Below are 12,841 nucleotides of genomic sequence, written 5' to 3'. Positions count from 1 at the left end.
GAATGCCCGAATTAGGAATCTGAGTCAAAACTTTGTTAGGAATTATGTGATCCTTACTAGCTGGAAGTAAGTGAGATGGGGCATGAAGGTATTTCTAGGAGTTGGAAACATACCCACTTTAGCTAAGTTCTGGGGATCTTTGAAAGTCCGATACAAACTTGTTCCTAGATAGTAACTTGATAGTTGGAATGAGAAAGTGCTTGTTTAATGCAACGTGCTATATGTTCTGAATGCCCGAATTGGGAATCTGTGTCAAAACTTTGTTAGGAGTTATGTGATCCTTACTAGCTGGAAGTAAGTGTGATGGGGAATGAAGTTATTTCTAGGAGTTGGAGACATACCAAGTTTAGCTCAGTTCTGGAAATCTTTGAAATAACTATAAAAACTTGTTCCTACATAGTAACTTGCTACTTGGAATGAGAAACTGCTTGCTTAAAACAACGTGCTATATGTTCTGAATGCCCGAATTGGGAATCTGAGTCAAAACTTTGTTAGGAATTATGTGATCCTTACTAGATGGAAGTAAGGGAGATGGGGCATGAAGTTACTTCTAGGAGTTGGAGACATACCAAGTTTAGCTCAGTTCTGGGCATCTTTGAAATACCTATACAAACTTGTTCCTACATAGTAACTTGCTGCTTGGAATGAGAAAGTGCTTGCTTAAAGCAACGTGCTATATGATCTGAATGCCCGAATTGGGAATCTGTGTCAAAACTTTGTTAGGAATTATGTGATCCTTACTAGCTGGAAGTGATGGAGATGGGGCATGAAGTTCTTTCTAGGAGTTGGACACATCCCAAGATTAGCTCAGTTCTGGGCATCTTTGAAATACCTATACAAACTTGTTCCTACATAGTAATTTGCTACTTGGAGTGAGAAAGTGCTTGCTTAAAGCAACATCCTATATGTTCTGAATGCCCGAATTGGAAATCTGTGTCAAAACTTTGTTAGGAATTATGTGATCCTTACTAGCTGGAAGTGAGGGAGATGGGGCATGAAGTTATTTCTAGGAGTTGGAGACATACCAAGTTTAGCTCAGTTCTGGGCATCTTCAAAATACCTATACAAACTTGTTTCTACATAGTAACTTGCTCCTTGGAAGGAGAAAGTACTTGCTTAAAGCAACGTGCTTTATGTTCTGAATGCCCGAATTGGGAATCTGTGTCAAAACTTTGTAAGGATTTATGTGATCCTTACTAGATGGAAGTAAGGGGGATGGGGCATGAAGTTATTTCTAGGAGTTGGAGACATACCAAGTTTAGCTCAGTTCTTGGCTTCCTTGAAATACCTATACAAACTTGTTCCTACATAGTAACTTGCTACTTGTAATGAGAAAGTGCTTGCTTAAAGCAACCTGCTATATGTTCTGAATGCCCGAATTGGGAATCTGTGTCAAAACTTTGTTAGGAATTATGTGATCCTTACTTGCTGGAAGTAAGGGAGATGGGGCATGAAGTTATTTCTAGGAGTTGGGACATACCAAGTTTAGCTCAGTTCTGGGGATCTTTGAGAGTCCTATACAAACTTGTTCCTACATAGTAACTTGCAACTTTGAATGAGAATGTGCTTGCTTAAAGCAACGTGCTATATTTTCTGAATGCCCGAATTGGGAATCTGAGTCAAAACTTTGTTAGGAATTATGTGATCCTTACTAGCTGGACGTGGCGGAGATGGGGCACCAAGTTATTTCTAGGAGTCAGAGACATACCCTCTTTAGCTCAGTTCTGGGCATTTTTGAAATACCTATACAAACTTTTTTCTACATAGTAACTTGCTAATTGGAATGAGAAAGTGCTTGCTTAAAGCAACGTGCTATATGTTCTGAATGCCCGAATTGGGAATCTGTGTCAAAACTTTGTTAGGAGATATGTGATCCTTACTAGCTGGAAGTAAGGGAGATGGGGCATGAAGTTATTTCTAGAAGTTGGAGACATACCAGGTTTAGCTCAGTTCTGGGCATCTTTGAAATACCTATACAAACTTGTTCCTACATAGTAACTTGCTACTTGGATTGAGAAAGTGCTTGCTTAAAGCAACGTGCTATATGTTCTGAATGCCCGAATTTGGAATCTGTGTAAAAATTTTGTTAGGAATTATGTGATCCTTACTAGCTGGAAATAAGGGAGATGTGGCATGAAGTTATTTCTAGGAGTTGGAGACATACCAAGTTTAGCTCAGTTCTGGCCATCTTTGAAATAGCTATACAAACTTGTTCCTACATAGTAACTTGCTCCTTGGAATGAGAAAATGTTTGCTTAAAGCAACGTGCTATATGTTCTGAATGCCCGAATTGGGAATCTGTGTCAAAACTTTGTTAGGAATTATGTGATCCTTATTAGCTGGAAGTAAGGGAGATGGGGCATGAAGGTATTTCTAGGAGTTGGAGACATACCAAGTTTAGCTCAGTTCTGGGCATCTTTGAAATACCTATACAAACTTGTTCCTACATAGTAACTTGCTACTTGGAATGAGAAAGTGCTTGTTTAAAGCAACGTGCTATATGTTCTGAATGCCCAAATTGGGAATCTGTGTCAAAAGTTTGTTAGGAATTATGTGATCCTTACTAGCTGTAAGCAGACGAGATGGGGCATGAAGTGATTTCTAGGAGTTGGAGACATAATAAGTTTAGCTTAGTTCTGGGGACCTTTGAAAGTCCTAAACAAACTTGCTCCTACATAGTAACTTGCAACTTTGAATGAGAAAGTTCTTGCTTACAGCAACGTGCTATATGTTCTGAATGCCCGAATCGGGAATCTGTGTCAAAACTTTGTTAGGAATTATGTGATCCTTACTACCTGGATGTAAGGGAGATGGGGCATGAAGTTATTTCTAGGAGTTGGAGACATACCAAGTTTAGCTCAGTTCTGGGGATCTTTGAAATACCTATACAAACTTGTTCCTACATAGTAACTTGCAACTTTGAATGACAATGTGCTTACTTACAGTAACGTACTATATGTTCTGAATGCCCGAATTTGGAATCTGTGTCAAAACTTTGTTAGGAATTATGTGATCCTTAATAGCTGGAAGTAAGGGAGATGGGGCATGAAGTTATTTCTAGGAGTTGGAGACATACTACGTTTAGCTCAGTTCTGGGCTTCCTTGAAATACCTATACAAACTTGATCCTACATAGTAACTTGCTACTTGGAATGAGAAAGTGCTTGCTTAAAGCAATGTGGTATATGTTCTGAATGCCCGAATTGGGAATCTGTGTCAAAACTTTGTTAGGAATTATGTGATCCTTACTAGCTGGAAGTAAGGGAGATGGGGCATGAAGTTATTTCTAGGAGTTGGAGACATACCAAGATTAGCTCAGTACTGGGCATCTTTGAAATAGCTATAAAAACTTGTTCCTACATTGTAACTTGCTACTTGGAATGAGAAAATGTTTGCTTAAAGAAAAGTGCTATATGTTCTGAATGCTCGAATTGGGAATCTGTGTCAAATATTTGTTAGGAATTATGTGATCCTTACTAGCTGGAAGTGAGGGAGATGGGGCCTGAAGTTATTTCTATGAGCTGGAGACATAGCAAGTTTAGCTCAGTTCTCGGCATCTTTGAAATACCTATACAAACTTGTTCCTACATAGTAACTTGCTACTTGGAATGAAAAAGTGCTTGCTTAAAGCAACGTGCTATAGGTTCTGAATGCCCGAATTGGGAATCTGTGTCAAAACTTTGTTAGGAATTTTGTGATCCTTACTTGCTGGAAGTGAGGGAGATGGGGCCTGAAGTTATTTCTAGGAGTTGCAGACATACCCACTTTAGCTCAGTTCTGGGGATCTTTGAAAGTCCCATACGATCTTGTTCCTACATAGTAACTTGAAACTTTGAATGAGAATGTGCTTGCTTAAAGCAACGTGCTATATGTTCTGAATGCCTGAATTGGGAAATTGTGTCAAAACTTTGTTAGGAATTATATGATCCTTACTAGCTGGAGGTAAGTGAGATGGGGCATGAAGTTATTTCTAGGAGTTGGAGACATACCAAGTTTAGCTCAGTTCTGGGCATCTTTGAAGTACCTATACAAACTTGTTTCTTCATAGTAACTTGCTACTTGGAATGAGAAAGTGCCTGCTTAAAGCAACGTGCTAAATGTTCTGAATGCCCGAATTGGGAATCTGTGTCAAAACTTTGTTAGGAATTATGTGATCCTTACTAGTTGGAAGTAAGGGAGATGGGGCGTGAAGTTATTTCTAGGAGTTGGAGACAGACCAAGTTTAGCTCAGTTCTGGGCTTCTTTGAAATACCTATACAAACTTGTTCCTACATAGTAACTTGCTCCTTGGAATGATAAAATGTTTGCTTAAAGCAACCTGCTATATGTTCTGAATGCTCGAATTGGGAATCTGTGTCAAAACTTTGTTAGGAATTGTGTGATCCTTACTAGCTGGAAGTGAGGGAGATGGGGCCTGAAGTTATTTCTAGGAGTTGGAGACATACCCACTTTAGCTCAGTTCTGGGCATCTTTGAAAGTCCTATACGAACTTGTTCCTACATAGTAACTTGAAACTTTGAATGAGAATGTGCTTGCTTAAAGCAACGTGCTCTATGTTCTGAATGCCCGAATTGGGAATCTGTGTCAAAACTTTGTTAGGAATTATGTGATCCTTACTAGCTGGATTTAAGGGAGATGGGGCATGGAGTTATTTCCAGGAGTTGGAGACATACCAAGTTTAGCTCAGTTGTGGGCATCTTTGAATTACCTATACAAACCTGTTCCTACATAGTGACTTGCTACTTGGAATGAGAAAGTGCTTGTTTAAAGCAACGTGCTATATGTTCTGAATGCCCGAATTGGGAATCTGTGTCAAAAGTTTGTTAGGAATTATGTGATCCTTACTAGCTGTAAGCAGGGGAGATGGGGCATGAAGTGATTTCTAGGAGTTGGAGACATAACAAGTTTAGCTCAGTTCTGGGGACCTTTGAAAGTCCTAAACAAACTTGATCCTACATAGTAACTTGCAACTCTGAATGAGAAAGTTCTTGCTTACAGCAACGTGCTATATGTTCTGAATGCCCGAATCGGGAATCTGTGTCAAAACTTTCTTAGGAATTATGTGATCCTTACTAGTTGGAAGTAAGGGAGATGGGGCGTGAAGTTATTTCTAGGAGTTGGAGACAGACCAAGTTTAGCTCAGTTCTGGGCTTCTTTGAAATATCTATACAAACTTGTTCCTACATAGTAACTTGCTCCTTGGAATGATAAAATGTTTGCTTAAAGCAACCTGCTATATGTTCTGAATGCTCGAATTGGGAATCTGTGTCAAAACTTTGTTAGGAATTGTGTGATCCTTACTAGCTGGAAGTGAGGGAGATGGGGCCTGAAGTTATTTCTAGGAGTTGGAGACATACCCACTTTAGCTCAGTTCTGGGCATCATTGAAAGTCCTATACGAACTTGTTCCTACATAGTAACTTGAAACTTTGAATGAGAATGTACTTGCTTAAAGCAACGTGCTCTATGTTCTGAATGCCCGAATTGGGAATCTGTGTCAAAACTTTGTTAGGAATTATGTGATCCTTACTAGCTGGATTTAAGGGAGATGGGGCATGGAGTTATTTCCAGGAGTTGGAGACATACCAAGTTTAGCTCAGTTGTGGGCATCTTTGAATTACCTATACAAACCTGTTCCTACATAGTGACTTGCTACTTGGAATGAGAAAGTGCTTGTTTAAAGCAACGTGCTATATGTTCTGAATGCCCGAATTGGGAATCTGTGTCAAAAGTTTGTTAGGAATTATGTGATCCTTACTAGCTGTAAGCAGGGGAGATGGGGCATGAAGTGATTTCTAGGAGTTGGAGACATAACAAGTTTAGCTCAGTTCTTGGGACCTTTGAAAGTCCTAAACAAACTTGCTCCTACATAGTAACTTGCAACTTTGAATGAGAAAGTTCTTGCTTACAGCAACGTGCTATATGTCCTGAATGCCCGAATCGGGAATCTGTGTCAAAACTTTGTTAGGAATTATGTCATCCTTACTAGCTGGAAGTAAGGGAGATGGGGCATGAAGTTATTTCTAGGAGTTGGAGACATACCAAGTTTAGCTCAGTTCTGGGGATCTTTGAAATACCTATACAAACTTGTTCCTACATAGTAACTTGCAACTTTGAATGACAATGTGCTTACTTACAGTAACGTGCTATATGTTCTGAATGCCCGAATTGGGAATCTGTGTCAAAACTTTGTTAGGAATTATGTGATCCTTACTAGCTGGAAGTAAGGGAGATGGGGCATGAAGTTATTTCTAGGAGTTGGAGACATACTACGTTTAGCTCAGTTCTGGGCTTCCTTGAAATACCTATACAAACTTGATCCTACATAGTAACTTGCTACTTGGAATGAGAAAGTGCTTGCTTAAAGCAATGTGGTATATGTTCTGAATGCCCGAATTGGGAATCTGTGTCAAAACTTTGTTAGGAATTATGTGATCCTTACTAGCTGGAAGTAAGGGAGATGGGGCATGAAGTTATTTCTAGGAGTTGGAGACATACCAAGTTTAGCTCAGTACTGGGCATCTTTGAAATAGCTATAAAAACTTGTTTCTACATAGTAACTTGCTACTTGGAATGAGAAAATGCTTGCTTAAAGAAAAGTGCTATATGTTCTGAATGCTCGAATTGGGAATCTGTGTCAAATATTTGTTAGGAATTATGTGATCCTTACTAGCTGGAAGTGAGGGAGATGGGGCCTGAAGTTATTTCTATGAGCTGGAGTCATAGCAAGTTTAGCTCAGTTCTCGGCATCTTTGAAATACCTATACAAACTTGTTCCTACATAGTAACTTGCTACTTGGAATGAGAAAGTGCTTGCTTAAAGCAACGTGCTATAGGTTCTGAATGCCCGAATTGGGAATCTGTGTCAAAACTTTTTTACAAATTATGTGATCTTTACAAGCTGGACGTAAGGGAGATGGGGCCTGAAGTTATTTCTAGGAGTTGGAGACGCACCAAGTGTAGCTCTGTTCTGTGCATCTTTGAAATACCTATACAAACTTGTTCCTACATAATAACTTGCTACTTGGATTGAGAAAGTGCATGCTTAAAGCAACGTGTTATATGTTCTGAATGCACGAATTGGGAATCTGTGTCAAAACTTTGTTTGGAATTATGTGATCCTTACTAGCTGGAAGTAAGGGAGACGGGGCATGAAGTTATTTCTAGGAGTTGGAGACATACCAAGTTTACTTCAGTTCTGGGCATCTTTAAAATAGCTATACAAACTTGTTCCCACATAGTAACTTGCTACTTGGAATGAGAAAATGTTTTTTTAAAGCAACGTGCTATATGTTCTGAATGCCCGAATTGCGAATCTGTGTCAAAACTTTGTAAGTAATTATGTGATCCTTACTAGCTGGAAGTAAGGGAGATGGGGCATGAAGTTATTTCTAGGTGTTGGAGACATACCAAGTTTAGCTCAGTACTGGGCATCTTTGAAATAGCTATACAAACTTGTTCCTACATATTAACGTGCTACTTGGAATGAGAAAATGTTCGCTTAAAGCAACGTGTTATATTTTCTGAATGCCCGAATTGGGAATCTGTGTCAAAACTTTGTTAGGAATAATGTGATCCTTACTAGCTGGAAGTGAGGGAGATGGGGCCCGATGTTATTTCTAGGAGTTGGAGACATAGCAAGTTTGGCTCAGTTCTCGGCATCTTTGAAATACCTATACAAACTTGTTCCTACATAGTAACTTGCTGCTTGGAATGAGAAAGTGCTTGCTTAAAGCAACGTGCTATATGTTCTGAATGCCCGAATTGGGAATCTGTGTCAAAACTTTGTTAGGAATTATGTGATCCGTACTAGCTGGAAGTAAGGGAGATGGGGCATGAAGGTATTTCTAGGAGTTGGAGACATACCAAGTTTAGCTCAGTTCTGGGGATCTTTGAAATACCTATACAAACTTGTTCCTACATAGTAACTTGCAACTTTGAATGACAATGTGCTTACTTACAGTAACGTACTATATGTTCTGAATGCCCGAATTTGGAATCTGTGTCAAAACTTTGTTAGGAATTATGTGATCCTTACTAGCTGGAAGTAAGGGAGATGGGGCATGAAGTTATTTCTAGGAGTTGGAGACATACTATGTTTAGCTCAGTTCTGGGCTTCCTTGAAATACCTATACAAACTTGATCCTACATAGTAACTTGCTACTTGGAATGAGAAAGTGCTTGCTTAAAGCAATGTGGTATATGTTCTGAATGCCCGAATTGGGAATCTGTGTCAAAACTTTGTTAGGAATTATGTGATCCTTACTAGCTGGAAGTAAGGGAGATGGGGCATGAAGTTATTTCTAGGAGTTGGAGACATACCAAGATTAGCTCAGTACTGGGCATCTTTGAAATAGCTATAAAAACTTGTTCCTACATTGTAACTTGCTACTTGGAATGAGAAAATATTTGCTTAAAGAAAAGTGCTATATGTTCTGAATGCTCGAATTGGGAATCTGTGTCAAATATTTGTTAGGAATTATGTGATCCTTACTAGCTGGAAGTGAGGGAGATGGGGCCTGAAGTTATTTCTATGAGCTGGAGACATAGCAAGTTTAGCTCAGTTCTCGGCATCTTTGAAATACCTATACAAACTTGTTCCTACATAGTAACTTGCTACTTGGAATGAGAAAGTGCTTGCTTAAAGCAACGTGCTATAGGTTCTGAATGCCGGAATTGGGAATCTGTGTCAAAACTTTTTTACAAATTATGTGATCTTTACTAGCTGGACGTAAGGGAGATGGGGCCTGAAGTTATTTATAGGAGTTGGAGACGCACCAAGTGTAGCTCAGTTCTGTGCATCTTTGAAATACCTATACAAACTTGTTCCTAAATAATAACTTGCTACTTGGAATGAGAAAGTGCATGCTTAAAGCAACGTGTTATATGTTCTGAATGCACGAATTGGGAATCTGTGTCAAAACTTTGTTTGGAATTATGTGATCCTTACTAGCTGGAAGTAAGGGAGACGTGGCATGAAGTTATTTCTAGGAGTTGGAGACATACCAAGTTTACTTCAGTTCTGGGCTTCCTTGAAATACCTATACAAACTTGTTCCTACATAGTAACTTGCTACTTGGAATGAGAAAGTGCTTGCTTAAAGCAACGTGCTATATGTTCTGAATGCCCGAATTGGGAATCTGTGTCAAAACTTTGTAAGGAATTATGTGAACCTTACTAGCTGGAAGTAAGGGAGATGGGGCATGAAGTTATTTCTAGGTGTTGGAGACATACCAAGTTTAGCTCAGTACTGGGCATCTTTGAAATAGCTATACAAACTTGTTCCTACATATTAACGTGCTACTTGGAATGAGAAAATGTTCGCTTAAAGCAACGTGCTATATTTTCTGAATGCCCGAATTGGGAATCTGTGTCAAAACTTTGTTAGGAATAATGTGATCCTTACTAGCTGGAAGTGAGGGAGATGGGGCCCTATGTTATTTCTAGGAGTTGGAGACATAGCAAGTTTGGCTCAGTTCTCGGCATCTTTGAAATACCTATACAAACTTGTTCCTACATAGTAACTTGCTGCTTGGAATGAGAAAGTGCTTGCTTAAAGCAACGTGCTATATGTTCTGAATGCCCGAATTGGGAATCTGTGTCAAAACTTTGTTAGGAATTATGTTATCCGTACTAGCTGGAAATAAGGGTGATGGGGCATGAAGGTATTTCTAGGAGTTGGAGACATACCAAGTTTAGCTCAGTTCTGGGCATCTTTGAAGTACCTATACAAACTTGTTCCTACATAGTAACTTGCTGCTTGGAATGAGAAAGTGCTTGCTTAAAGCAACGTGCTATATGTTCTGAATGCCCGAATTGGGAACTGTGTCAAAACTTTGTTAGGAATTATGTGATCCTTACTAGCTGGAAGTGAGGGAGATGGGGCCTGAAGTTATTTCTAGGAGTTGGAGACACACCAAGTTTAGCTCAGTTCTGGGCATCTTTGAAATACCTATACAAACTTGTTCCTACATAGTAACTTGCTACTTGGAATGAGAAAGTGCTTGCTTAAAGCAACGTGCTATATGTTCTGAATGCCCGAATTGGGAATCTGTGTCAGAACTTTGTTAGGAATTATGTGATGATACTAGCTGGAAGTAAGGGAGATGGGGCATGAAGTGATTTCAGGGAGTTGGTGACATACCATGTTTGGCTCAGTTCTCGGCATCTTTGAAATACCTATACAAACTTGTTCCTACATAGTGACTTGCTCCTTGGAATGAGAAAGTGCTTGTTTAAAGTAACGTGCTATATGTTCTGAATGCCCGAATTGGGAATCTGTGTCAAAAATTTGTTAGGAATTATGAGATCCTTACTAGCTGGAAGTAGAGGAGATGGGGCAAGAAGTTATTTCTAGGAGTTGGAGACATACCAAGTTTAGCTCAATTCTGGGGATCTTTGAAAGTCCTATACAAACTTGCTCCTACATAGTAACCTGCAACATTGATTGAGAAAGTGCTTGCATACAGCAACGTGCTATATGTTCTGAATGCCCGAATTGGGAATTTGTGTCAAAACATTGATACGAGTTATGTGATCCTTACTAGTTGGAAGTGAGGGAGATGTGGCATGAAGTTATTTCTAGGAGTTGGAGACATACCAAGTTTAGCTCAGTTCTGGGCATCTTTGAAATACCTATACAAACTTGTTCCTACATAGTAACTTGCTACTTGGAACGAGAAAGTGCTTGCTTAAAGCAATGTGGTATCTGTTCTGAATGCCCGAATTGGGAATCTGTGTCAAAACTTTGTTAGGAATTATGTGATCCTTACTAGCTGGAAGTAAGGGAGATGGGGCATGATGTTATCTCTAAGAGTTGGAGACATACCAAGTTTAGCTCAGTTCTGGACATCTTTGAAATACCTATACACACTTGTTCCTACATAGTAACTTGCTACTAGGAATGAGAAAGTGCTTGCTTAAAGCAACGTGGTATATGTTCTGAATGCCCGAAATGGGAATCTGTGTCAAAACTTTGTTAGGAATTATGTGATCCTTACTAGCTGGAAGTAAGGGAGATGGGGCATGATGTTATCTCTAAGAGTTGGAGACATACCAAGTTAAGCTCAGTTCTGGGCATCTTTGAAATACCTATACAAACTTGTTCCTACATAGTAACCTGCTAGTTGGAATGAGAAAGTGCTTGCTTAAAGCAACGTGCTATATGTTCTGAATGCCCGATTTGGAAATCTGTGTCAAAACTTTGTTAGGAATTATTTGATCCTTAGTAGATGGAAGGAAGCGAGATAGGGCATGAAGTTACTTCTAGGAGTTGGAGACATACCAATTTAGCTCAGTTCTGTGTTTCTTTGAAATACATATAAAATCTTGTTCCTACATAGTGACTTGCTACTTGGAATCAGAAAGTGCTTGCTTAAATCAAGGTGCTATATGTTCTCAATGCCCGAATTGGGATATCTGTGTCAAAAATTTGTTAGGAATTATGTGAGCCTTACTTGCTGGAAGTAAGGGAGATGGGGCATGAAGTTATTTCTAGGAGTTGGAGACATACCAATTTAGTTCAGTTCTGGGCATCTTTGAAATAGCTATACAAACTTGTTCCTACATAGCAACTTGCTACTTGGAATGAGAAAGTGCTTGCTTAAAGCAACGTGCTATATGTTCTGAATGCCCGAATTGGGAATCTGTGTCAAAACTTTCTTAGGAATTATGTGATCCTTACTAGCTTGAAGTAAGGGAGATGGGGCATGAAGTTATTTCTAGGAGTTGGACACATACCAAGTTTAGCTCAATTCTGGGCATCTTTGAAATACCTATACAAACTTGTTCCTACATAGTAACTTGCAACTTTGAATGAGAATGTGCTTGCTTACAGCAAAGTGCTATATGTTCTGAATGCCCGAATTGGGAATCTGTGTCAATACTTTGTTAGGAATTATGTGATCCTTACTAGCTGGAAGTAAGGGAGATGGGGCATGAAGTTATTTCTAGGAGTTGGAGACATATCAAGTTTAGCTCAGTTCTTGGCTTCTTTGAAATACCTATACAATCTTGTTCCTACATAGTGACTTGCTATTTGAAATCAGAAAGTGCTTGCTTAAATCAAGGTGCTATATGTTCTCAATGCCCGAATTGGGAATCTGTGTCAAAACATTGTTAGGAATTATGTGATCCTTACTAGCTGGAAGTAAGGGAGATGGGGCATGAAGTTATTTCTAGGAGTTGGAGACATACCAATTTAGCTCAGTTCTGTGTTTCTTTGAAATACCTATACAATCTTGTTCCTACATAGTGACTTGCTACTTGGAATCAGAAAGTGCTTGCTTAAATCAAGGTGCTATATGTTCTCAATGCCCGAATTGGGATATCTGTGTCAAAAATTTGTTAGGAATTATGTGAGCCTTACTTGCTGGAAGTAAGGGAGATGGGGCATGAAGTTATTTCTAGGAGTTGGAGACATACCAATTTAGTTCAGTTCTGCCCATCTTTGAAATAGCTATACAAACTTGTTCCTACATATTAACGTGCTACTTGGAATGAGAAAATGTTTGCTTAAAGCAACGTGCTATATGTTCTGAATGCCCGAATTCGGAATCTGTGTCAAATCTTTGTTAGGAATTATGTGATCCTTACTAGCTGGAAGTGAGGGAGATGGGGCCTGATGTTATTTCTAGGAGTTGGAGACACACCAAGTTTAGCTCAGTTCTGGGCATCTTTGAAATACCTATACAAACTTGTTCCTACATTGTAACTTGCTACTTGGAATGAAAAGTGCTTGCTTCAAGCAACGTGCTATATGTTCTGAATGCCCGAATTGGGAATCTGTGTCCAAACTTTGTTAGGAATTTTGTGATCCTTACTAGCTGGAAGTGAGGGAGATGG

Source organism: Diceros bicornis, chromosome 40 (assembly GCF_020826845.1).
Source record: "Diceros bicornis minor isolate mBicDic1 chromosome 40, mDicBic1.mat.cur, whole genome shotgun sequence".
Classification (NCBI taxonomy): domain Eukaryota; kingdom Metazoa; phylum Chordata; class Mammalia; order Perissodactyla; family Rhinocerotidae; genus Diceros; species Diceros bicornis.
The sequence above is the reverse complement of the archived record's forward strand: the minus strand, read 5'-3'. Positions refer to the sequence as shown.